Genomic DNA, 11,280 nt, shown 5'->3' on the forward strand with positions numbered 1-11,280 from the left:
CCACCAGCCTTGACTTTTATTATGGTTTTCATTTTAATGGACAAACTTATAGATCTGTGTATGTGCATGTGTGCGTGTGCATACTGCAGGTAGTCAGTGAGGCAGAATAATTCACTTTCCCCTTTCTGTGAGACAGAATAATTCATTCCCTTTTCTGTGAGATCCTAGAGGAAGCTCCTGTTACTTTGCCTGTTATAGGGAGGCATGCATAACTAGAGTAGGATCAGCTGGGGAGTATCCCATTCTTCCCCAGCTCAAGTTTTACTGCATGTTTATTTTAGATATGCTGATCCAATGTGGCAATTGAAAGTCTGTGTTTCTCCAGTTCTTCACCAGTCTCCCAATGTTGGTTTAAAAAAGCTTCCAGCTAGACAGAGGACAAGGAAAAAAAGAGAAGGTGGACAAAAAAACCCATTGTAAAAAGAAGCTTGTCAGAGACTATGGCGGTCTGCCGGCGCCCGTGTTTGCTCCACGAAGGAGCCACAGTGGACAAACCACGCGGCTCCTCCGCACAGCACAAAGAAGCCACAAAAAGCAGCTTCTTCTTGCGGCGCGGTTATGATGCCGCAAGGTGCCAATGGCGCACTTGTGGCGTCATAACCATGCCACGACATGCAGACGCTAAGTGTCCGCCACGTCAAAATGGTGGCGCCCATGTGTATAGGACGCCACCATTTTGTACGTGCTTGGCATGTACTAGGGTTAGGGCATCCGGAAAGGACGCCCCTTCCTAACCCTACTGCTGAGCATGTACTTTTTGGCGGTGTGTAACCCGCCTTTGTTAACTGAGGTATGCCTGTAATACAACAAAATACATACATAATACATATATGCAAATTCAATATTCTTAATTTGCATATAAACAAACTTGGTTTCTGTAACAGATCTCTTTACCCAGGCTGGACCTAACACTCCAGCCCCTAGGAATCTTACAACTCACTCTGTCCTTGTTCCCCCAACTATTCTCTTTCCTAGGTTGGGTTTCTGAGCACCCAGGTGATATCAGCGTGAACAGGTTTATGTGTTAGCTGTTTGTTGCGTTGGTAAGCATGATCATCCCTTGAATCAGGATGAACAAAGACAGTCTTGAGTCAGAGTTAGCAAAATATCAAGGGAATGAATGTGGTTTGTTAAATACCATAGAATAGTAAACAATAAACAAATTCTAGTACTTAGTTCCAACCATATAATGATATTCAACCTGAGTAATGTCAGATCTTGCCCTTTGGGTCACCAGTACCATTGACTCATCCAACTGTCAACCCTGTCCAAATACCCCCAGATACCTTTCTGATCCCCCACAGGCTTCTTTCTCTGAAGCCAAGTCCACCTAGTGCCTCCTTCACAGTTCCCCTTTGCACGGATATGCAAGTATCTGTTACAGGAATAATTATTGTTTGGTTTTTACCTACCTGGTACATCTTTCAGTGGGTACAAGTATTGAAAAGTATATACAGTAATTCCTAAAGCATGCACTTCACCTAACAGTCATGCTTTTTGCAACTTAATATTCCTGTATCTTGGGAACAGAGAGAAAGGGTGAAAGAGTTCTATATTAAGAGGACTGTGCAGGCAGAAAACTCAAAGGCTCAGATGCTTTTTGGTCACACTTCAGAAATATTAGACATTCCTTTATGTGAACCTTCTAGGATGCTTGGGAAAGGCATATGAGAGACAAATGCAGAGATATACTATAATACTCAAAACTATTTTTTATTTGAGTTACAGAGGCTGATAGTCTATCAGACCTGGCACAAGCCCCGTTGCACTGGGTGAACTGCCTGAAATGCAGTTGCCATAAGAGATAGATGTTTGGGACTGCCCAGACTCACTGGCAGAACATTTGGTGATGTCGCTGTTCCACCAGTGAATATGTGATAGAGTACCTGCTCTGCATGTCAGGGGTTCATTTGGTAAGACTGTGGTTTCGCCACGCCCAACTTAGTAAATTTTAATTTTTTCCAGGTTTCTAATAATGAAATGCTAAAAGAAACTGGTTGTCCATGCAGCCAACTCCCAATTATATTGCTGCAATTAATTGCTAACACTGGCACCGTACCAGCAACCTGTTGCTATTAGTACAGGTAATTACAAAGATAACATATCCTCAGGATTGTTAACTTCATCCAGTAAAACAGTAGTTATTATTGCTATACAAGCGGTCCACCAACAAAAGGTGTGTCTATGATTCATTGTAATCCAACAATACCTAAGAGCTTGGAAAAAATACTTCTGGACTATAGCTTTTAGAATCCTTCAGCCAGCACAGCCACTAGTCATTAAATGGGGGACTGGAGGGAACTACAACCCCCCCTCCACCGCAAAAGTGACATAACTGAGCTCTGCAACATGGAAAGTCACACAATCTCTATCTAAATAACAATAAAACAAGAAGCTCATGCCAACTCCAGAGTTCTAGGGTCACTAGTATGTAGGTGATAGCCACAAGAGTCATGCTGTTTTCTTTCTCCTGTTATGCAGATAGGCTTTCAGATCATGTAATTAACAATCTCTGTCCAGGTTGTTTTCTCCTTCAACTCCCTGTCACACACTGTATCCCTCCCCAAAGTGCCACCCCATCACACACATCCAGAGGATTCAGTGTTTAGTCAGCTGCTAAACATATTTGAATAGAAAGGATGCCCTTCCCCTGCAATCTTCCCCTTTCAGCATATTTTGGGGCCTTTGCAGCTGGTACAATCATTTGATTTTGCAGAAATATTTCCTGCTCCAACCATTTCCTGCCACTTTAAATGCAAACTAAAATGGTGAAGAAAGTTCTGTGCAGTTTCATCCCCAAAGGCACTATTCCTCTGCAACACCGGCATCAGGATGAAGTAATCCATTATTCATTTCTTTAAAAATGCCTCTGCCATGCCAAACTAAAACGAGTAATTACTAGGACTGGGATCTGTGCATACTGCTGAGCTGGGTTGCAGAATTATGAGTTCAAGTCCATGGGGTCTTCCTTCCTCCAAAAATACAAAACTTCAGCAGATACAGATGCTGTCAAGATTTAATCCAGGTGAGTATATTCAAGACCTTTCCATGAAAAGCAGTTGAAATGTTTTAACTACTCTTGTTACTCCTATTTAGGAGTACTCCAAGAGTAGTTAAAAAGAAGGTTGTTTACCAGCATGATACAGTGACTCTCATTTGCAAACATCAATTTTTACCATCACGAGAAAGTTTTTCTTGGACTCCATATTTTTACATTCCTGAAGGGTGGGCAACAGTGGGCCTCCACTTGTTTTTGCTCTTCCAATCCCATAATACTTCACTCCTGGCTACACTGATCAGGGCTAATGGGAGCTGTAGATCAAAAACATCTGGAGGACCATAGTTGTCCACCCATAGTTACAGTCAAACACTACTTGCCCATTGAAAGCAGGCAAGTTAGGATTTGATACAGCTTTCTTCCTTATGTGGAATCATCCACCTCCAGCACTGGTTGTTGTTGTTAACTGTTCCCGAGTTGACCTCAGTTCAAGGCAACACCATGGATGAGACATTGCTAAGACTGCCTATCCACAACCTCTCTGCTCAGGTCCTGCAGGCTCAGGGTCATGGCCTTCCTGATTTGAATCCATCCATCTGGCATATGGTCTTCCTTTCTTTCTCTTGCCCTCTACCTTTCACTGTCTTTTCTAAATGATCCACTCCTTCTCATGATATACTGTATATACTCATGCACAAGTCTAATAAGTTAGATTGAGAGAATAAATGACTCACAAAATTACAGTTCCCAGAATTCCCTAGCATTGAGTCAGGGGCAGTTAAATTGGTTTCAAATTGGACTATTTTTGCAGTGTGTTTTGGACCTTTGCTTCCAAGGAGAGTTTCGGCTTGATCTGTTCTAGAACCCATTTATTTGTCTCCTTGGCTGTCCATGGTATCCTCAGCACTCCTCTCCAGCATCACATCTGAAATTAGTTGATTTTCTTTCTATTGGCTTTCTTCATTGTGCAGCTCTCACGTCCGTACATGGTAACTGGGAATACTACGACTTGGATGATCCTAACTTTACTGTTCAGAGTTATATTTTTGCACTTTAGGATCTTGTCAAGCATCTAGTCACACAATACTGGAAAATAATTTTTTATCACTTTTATTTTCCATTTATTTTTAGTGATTGCAGGTACAACACCTGAAATAACCTGAAATTTAAAGGGCATAATTTTGTTGCACATGTAGCACAGACAGGGTGATGACATGACAGAACGGCAATACTCTACTCATGGAATGGCTCAATTAGATGCTCAAACTGTCTCCATCCTATCATACTTGTTTATCCCAAGAAAGAAACCAAATCATTGCATATAATGCTAAGACAGAAAAACACACAGCTTTAAGCCATGGATTTGCAGGTATTTCAGCCATGTCAGAAAGCAGCTCCCTGAGCACTGAATACACAGGGATTGCTCAGGAAAAAAAAATTCATCCCAACTAAAAGAATTTATCTTGCCCCGTTCTCATTCCTGCTCCTCTGATTAAATATGGGTGGAATGTCAGAACCTTCAGTCCTTAATCTGCTGTATGTGGGAAGCTCCTTCCCCGTGCCACAGATACCAGGCATCTGCTACAGTGCAACAAGCAACTCTGCTTTGCAAAAAGGGCATTGTGGATGAGATCTGCACAGAGTGCTGGCACAAAAGCTTTTCCTTAGAAGTGCAATAGGACATTTGGATAAGAAATTCTAAGGGGTTTGTCCTGACTTAGTGTAACTCGCAAGTGATAACATGATTGACAATATAGATTAGCTAGAGCTAAGAATACCCTAAGGCATGAGAACCTGCCTAATCTTGGAAGTTAAGCAGGGTGAGCCCTGGTTAGTACTTGGATGGAAGACTGCCAAAGAATACCAAATGCTGTAGGCTATATTTCAGAGAAAAGAGCTGGCAAAATCACATCTGAATATTCCTTGCCTAATAAAATTCATAGGGTTGCTGTAAGCCTCTGAAATTCATGTTGTAACCCTATGAAATTTATGGGGCTACTGTAAGTTGACAGGCTTCTTGAAGGCGCAGACACACATACAGTGTGCCCTCATCATATGTGGGCGTGCTTTATGCGGCTTTCAGCGCAGGGAGGAAGGGGCGGCGCGTCCCATAGGGACTAATGGGGCACGTGCCTGTGGTGCATGTGCGCTGCCACATGCATGAGCCCCATTCATTTAAATCCTGGTGAATGGATTTTCTTCTACCGTACTTGTACAGCACCGCCCTTGCTGCTTTCATACGGTCGCCGCATATTGTGGGGATGTGACTGTGGCCGTTTTTGAGCTCCCCTCATCATATACAGCGACCACAGATTCTCCAGTCCAGCTCATACTTTTCAGCACCTGCCCTATAATTCGACACCCGGCGTATAAGACGGCCCCTGACTTTTGAGAAGATTTTCCTGGGTTAAAAAGTAGTCTTATACGCCAGAAAATACAGTATTTTAAAAGGAAACTGGACGACCCTCATGACTACAGAGAAAAACGATACTACAGTTGATCTTAGTTGAAAGGCCAAGATGTTGTGCTCGCTTTGGCAGCACATATACTAAAATTGGAACGATACAGAGAAAAGCAGTCGTACGCTGACAGTGCCCAGCACTGTGCCCATTGCCCATTTCTCCATAAAGGCTGGTCTCATTTTGCTTCTGTTTCCTCACTCCATTTGTCAACCTATTCCTCTTTTTAATTGTTACTATCTTAGAGTGTACGCCTTGGGCAGGCTTTTATATACTCTTTAAGTTTACCGACTTTGTACAGCGCTGTGTATAATTTAGAAATAAAGTTAATAATAATAATAATAATAATAATAATAATAATGATAACCTAATCTTTCTGCCTCAACACTGCACATAAAAAAAGAAAGGAAAAGAAAGGCAAATGGATATGTTGTCTACATGCCAGTAGCAAAATAAATAAATGTGCACAGATACACTAATTTGCATTCAGAATCCAAACTCCATGCAAAGAGTTTTGAATACTTACTTGCCAGTGTATACAAGGCCTAAGTCTAGAACATCTACCCTATCGGCTGTTAGGATTGTACTCCTTTTTATGCAGACTACAAACATGTTCCAGCTCTATAGTAGCAAACGGGTCATACTTTGATTGATGTGCAACAGTGAAGCTGCATTCCCATAAGTATAATGTATTTGTCCCCTAGATGTAGCCCACATCTTCAAAAACCCAGCTTCATCAAACATGAAAACAGCTTCTTTGAAAATAGAGTTTTGTTTTAAAAACAAAGCAAATTAAATTTGAACCAAACAAAATCAGGCATACTTTTTTGCTGATACCACTGAGAGAGAAAATACTATTACTAAGACTACAACCAAAACAAAGTGATTACATCATTTTAATTTTACTTCCTTAAGTGGAGAAAATGGTAGCAATACTCTTTCAACTACGGCAAATAAAAATAATTATTTTTTAAAAATTAAAAACTGGATTTTAAAAATTCAAAGCAATTTCAAATTTTTATTAAAAAAACTATTATACTCTGATCTACATTCTATGTATATATTAACAGCCATTTATGGATAAGAGGGATAATGTGACCTGTCATTTTTCAGGTAGTACATATGAACTTTCTTTTTCTTTCCCTTCTGCCTTGTTTCTCTCTGCGTATGAAGACAGAGAAGATCAATAAATTGAAAATTTAGGGAGATGAAACATATCTCAATAAGGAGGAAAAGGTTAGCTATAAATATAAGTGATTGCATTTTTATTAATTTGAAATTAATCTGAAAACAATTCATAAAATTTGCTCTTTAATAGTAGCTACTTTAGTTACTTTTTAATGAAACCTACATCTCTGAATACAGAGGAATTGATATTCAGGCAGTAGACCCAAGCCTCTTGCTTTCAGCTAATTTCATGCTACCAGCTTCTTGCATTCAGTTAATCTCAAAGGTGCTACAAGACCCCTTTGCACAGATTTTCCAGACTAGCACAGCTATGTCTTTGAATACATACTTAGGTTACAATAAACAATGTAGTTCTACAACAAATGATGGTGAAATAGGATCTTCCTCACTAGTGATTTGCACTGTGATTAAAACTAGATCCTTCAGGGAAGCTGGCACCTCAACAGTACATGGATGAACACAGTTATAACATGGTTTGAAAGCAAGGGCCACTCTATAAGCATGCTCACATTATTTTACTTAAATCCTTTTTTTCTCCAGGGTCAGACACAAGAAAATCCAATTCAGCAAGTATGAACAATAGCAGACTATGCACAGCACTGCTTGAATGGCATCTGTGCACAACCGATCCATTTCCCTGCCAACCCCCAGAATAATTTTTACAACTCTTTTATACTTTTTAAAATAAACTGAATAATATTTAAATGAACAAACAGACATGCAGCACTTTAAGACTACCTGAAGGTGGGGAAGAGGACAAGAGTGACAACTCAGTCAACTAGAAAATGTGCCTGTCATTTACATTGAGAAGATAGGAGGAAGCTAGGGTTACTCTGCAGAAAAAGAAAATCACTGCAATATAATTAAAGTGTTATTTCTGGCCACATCCTACCAGGGCAGGCAAAATCCTTTGCATTTTCCTCACAGGTTTGGGAAACAGGAAAGCCACAAATTGCCATAATAAGCCACAGCAACCCATGGGTTGCACCCAGTCACCCCAAACTCCAGACACATGATGGCAAATCCCAATTGAAGAACTGATACACAAAGCTTCAGAACAGAAGTATCTACAGGATGGAATTTGCAACAGAATGCATTACTTAGAGAAATACTTCAGAAAAAGAAAAAAGAATCAGACAGCAAGAAACTAGTTTAGACCAGAAAAACTCCATAGAAAGTGGGGATGAGCAATAGCCCCAATGAGATCTGACACTGCTGTGCCTTGTGCAGTCCCTCCCGCACAACAATTTTGGCGTAGTCTTCCTACTCTATCAACCAAAGAGAAACTATGAGTCATTAAGCCATGGAACATGGCCGATTTTAGAAGGCCAGATAGTCTGGGTGAGATTTTTTCCAGTGATATCTCCAAAATGCATTTGACTGCTTATGTAGCAGAACAAGGCCTATGATAAAAGTAAACAGTGGCTACTACTGTGCCTCAAACTGGCCAGATTATAAACTAGTAGCTGGTCAAAGAAAGTTGAGGTTTCTCTGTGAGGAGTTAACAGAATCAAACACTGTGAGGTCATAGAAGTAAGGAATGAGTGATTTTGGGTACGGCATCTAATGAAAGTCCTGGAGAAAACTCACTAGTGCTTGTCTTCCTAAAGTACTTCAAGATCACAGGTCCCAAACAGACTGCAGAAATAATCCAGTTTCAGACTGCTTTAACCACCCTGGCTCAATTCTGAGAACTACAATTCCCAGGATTCCCTAGTATTAGGCCAGGGCAGTTAAAGCAGTCTTAAACCGGATTATTTCTGCAGTCTGTTTTGGACCACAGACGCCCCCACCCAAGAACATCACAGAATGGGTAGCAGGTAATAGTAAAGAACACCTCTTTACTAAAGGCTGAAACAGTTATCTCAGCATGTAGTGCTAGTTCTGAACATCTGATCATTTATCTAATTTATAATTTGTATTCTACTTGTCAAAGATATTGGGGCAAAAATAAACCAGCCTGTCCTCACCAGCATTAAAACTGGCATGGCTAGTTCCCTGTTTCTTATGCGTTGCTGGACTGCAGAGCTTACTTCTCTCAGGAGCTCTGCAGTTTTTCAGTTCGGCTTGCTTTCCTCTTGCCTTCTGCCTGGTCTTATTCCAATGTGCATCAAGGAGAAAAGGAGATGGAGAGTCATGCAGGGAGGGGAAAAAATCCTTCAATCTTCTGTCTCCTTACTCTGACCAGATGTCCTCCTTTTCAACCTTCGGTTAAGGAGGAATTTCAAAATGTCCCCCATTCTGAGCATGACTAAGAAGCTCATACTCTTATGAGTGTTTTTAGCCTTTATTTGGACATGTCCTACATTTTCCTCAAACTTCTTACATTTTGCAGTGCCGTGTCCTCCTTTACGGTTATGACAGCTGGCCATCCTTTCCAGCCTGGGATCTGATGGCACAACCTCATCCCTTAAAGCAGGCAGGGTATATCCCCAGAGAGTGAGTATCCCTTGTGAGTTTTTAAAGGAAACTTCAGCATTTGCAACTCTAAAGAAATAGGTTTTCTCACCCGGTCCAGACCCTAAAACAACTCCTGGTTGGGTCTTGCTAGGCAATATTAGGTGCCCACTGGGATCCATTTGCAGGCATAAAGATCTGAGGTGAAAAATGGTACAGTGCCAGGATGCAGACTCAGAGTCCTGCCACACTGCAGAAGTGAAGCAGTCTGACATCAGTTTAACTGCCGTAGCTCCATCCTGTGGAGTCCTGGGATTTGCAGTTTGTAGCCTGGTCTGTCAAGAGAGCTCTGGTGCCTCAACAAACTGCAAATCCCACTGTTCTGTAAGATAATGTCATGGCAGTTGAAGTGATGCCAAACTGCTTTATTCCTGCCATGTGGATATATCCTGAGAGACAGAGTATGCTTCCCACAACCATAGGCCTATAGTGAAGCATCCTTTTCTACAAACATTGCAGATGGGACTTGTTGTCCCTTTGTTCCCTCAAAACTCACATTATGTATCAGGACCAGTGTGGGTTTGAGTGTTGGACTATGACTCTGGAGACCTGGGTTCAAGTCCCTGCTCAGCCATGAAACCCACTGGGTGACCTTGGGCAAGTCACACTCTCTCAGCCCCAGGGAAGGCAAAGGCAATCACCCCAACCAATCTTGCCAAGAAAACTCCATGATAACTTCGCCTCAGGGTCGCCCTAAGTCAGAAACAAATTGAAGGCATCCAACAACAACAAAACCCCTTAATTTGAGGGTGAAATGCAAAGCCAAATCCTCAGCCAAGAGGGAAGGAGAGCCCAGGCAGACAGTCTCCCCAGCCCTGGCTGCCCAGACGTCCTCCTTTTTCCCAGGACATGTCCTCCGTTTCAACCTTCTGCCCGGGAGGAATCCCCAAAGGTCCTCCATTTTGAGCAGGTCTAAGGACTATAAATTCACATTTCTATGATGCTGACCTGGTCCTCCTTTTCCTGAGCCTGTCCTCAATCCCCACCTTCTGTCCAAAAGGGACCCCCAAACGCCCTCCATTTTGAGCAGCATGCATTTACATTTCTATGGAGGGTGAGCAGACTTGGTCCTCCTATTCCAGGACACGTCCTCCACTTCCTGCCTAGAAGGAATCCCAAAAGGGCCTCCATTTTGAGCAGGACTAAAGAAGACTTGGTCCTCCATTTCAGCTCTCCATCCAGGAGGGATCCCCAAACGCCCTCCATTTTGAGCAGGACTAATAAGGAGGAGCAGGGATTTCCATGCTTCTGGAGGAGTGCTCTGGGCTTCCCTTGGGCCGGGTGCCCCGCACTCCTGTGGGAGGCCCTCCATTTTGAGATGGGGAGGAGGGCCCTTCCTTCCTTCCTTCCTTCCCAGGGGAGTATGCTTTTGTTGCCCCCTCCCCTGCTTACCGGGCCGAGGCTGGCAGGGCGGGGAGGGCTGGGGCAGGGCGCCGAGGCCCTTCAGCAGAAGCAGCGGCAGCGGCAGCAGCAGCAGCCAACGGAGGCGCCCAAATTAGCAATCCCCCTCAGCGCCTTGGGCCCTTCATCGGGTTACAGCAGCAGAGCGGCGCCCTCCAGGGGGAGCAGGAGGAGGAGGAGGGAGGCGGTGACTCTCAGGGAAGGAAGGAAGGAAGGAAGGCCCCGCGGCTGGAGGGCCTGGCTGGCTCCCCTCCTCCTCCTCCTCCTCAGAGCCGCAGAGTTTGGGCCGAGTTTGGGCCCTCCTCGGCCCAGAGAGGGTGGGGCTTGGCCCGGCCCTCGGGATGCGAGCGAGGAGGAGGAAGGAGGGCTAAAGGCGGCGCCCTCGTCGAGGAGGAGGAGGAGGATTTGGGAGGATGGCCAGACTTGCATTTCAGGCTTCGGTCCAGGAGGAAGCCCCAAATGTCCTCCATTCGGAGCATGACTGAGAAGCATGGATTTATATTGGCCAGACTCGGTCCTCCTTTCCCAGGGCACGCCCTACATTTCTGTCCAGGAGGAAGCCCCAAATGCCCTCCATTTGGAGCATGATTAAGAAACCTGGACTTATATTTATAGGCAGGGTGACTAGACGTGGTCCTCCTTTCCCAGGGCACGCCCTACATTTCAGCATTCTGTCCAGGAGGAATCCCCAAATGCCTTCCCCTTTTTGAGCATGACTAAGAAGTATGGATTTATATTTATAGGCAGGGTGACCAGAGGCCCTACTTTTCCAGGACA

The 11,280-nt window shown here is 43.4% G+C and overlaps 1 protein-coding gene across 2 annotated transcripts in view; it reads right to left on the minus strand.

The window, feature by feature from the left end:
• Positions 1-10,709, minus strand: part of CAPN11 (calpain 11) — a 53,601-nt gene extending 42,892 nt beyond the window's left edge. For both annotated transcript variants that reach the window (XM_089529649.1, XM_089529648.1), the window contains exon 1: positions 10,495-10,709. The gene's annotated coding sequence lies outside the window, so the exon portion shown is untranslated. The remainder of the gene's footprint in view (positions 1-10,494) is intronic.
• Positions 10,710-11,280: the final 571 nt, after the last annotated feature.

This window comes from Sceloporus occidentalis, unplaced genomic scaffold (assembly GCF_023333645.1).
Source record: "Sceloporus occidentalis isolate IW3139 unplaced genomic scaffold, rSceOcc1.0.p SCAF_6, whole genome shotgun sequence".
NCBI lineage: Eukaryota > Metazoa > Chordata > Lepidosauria > Squamata > Phrynosomatidae > Sceloporus > Sceloporus occidentalis.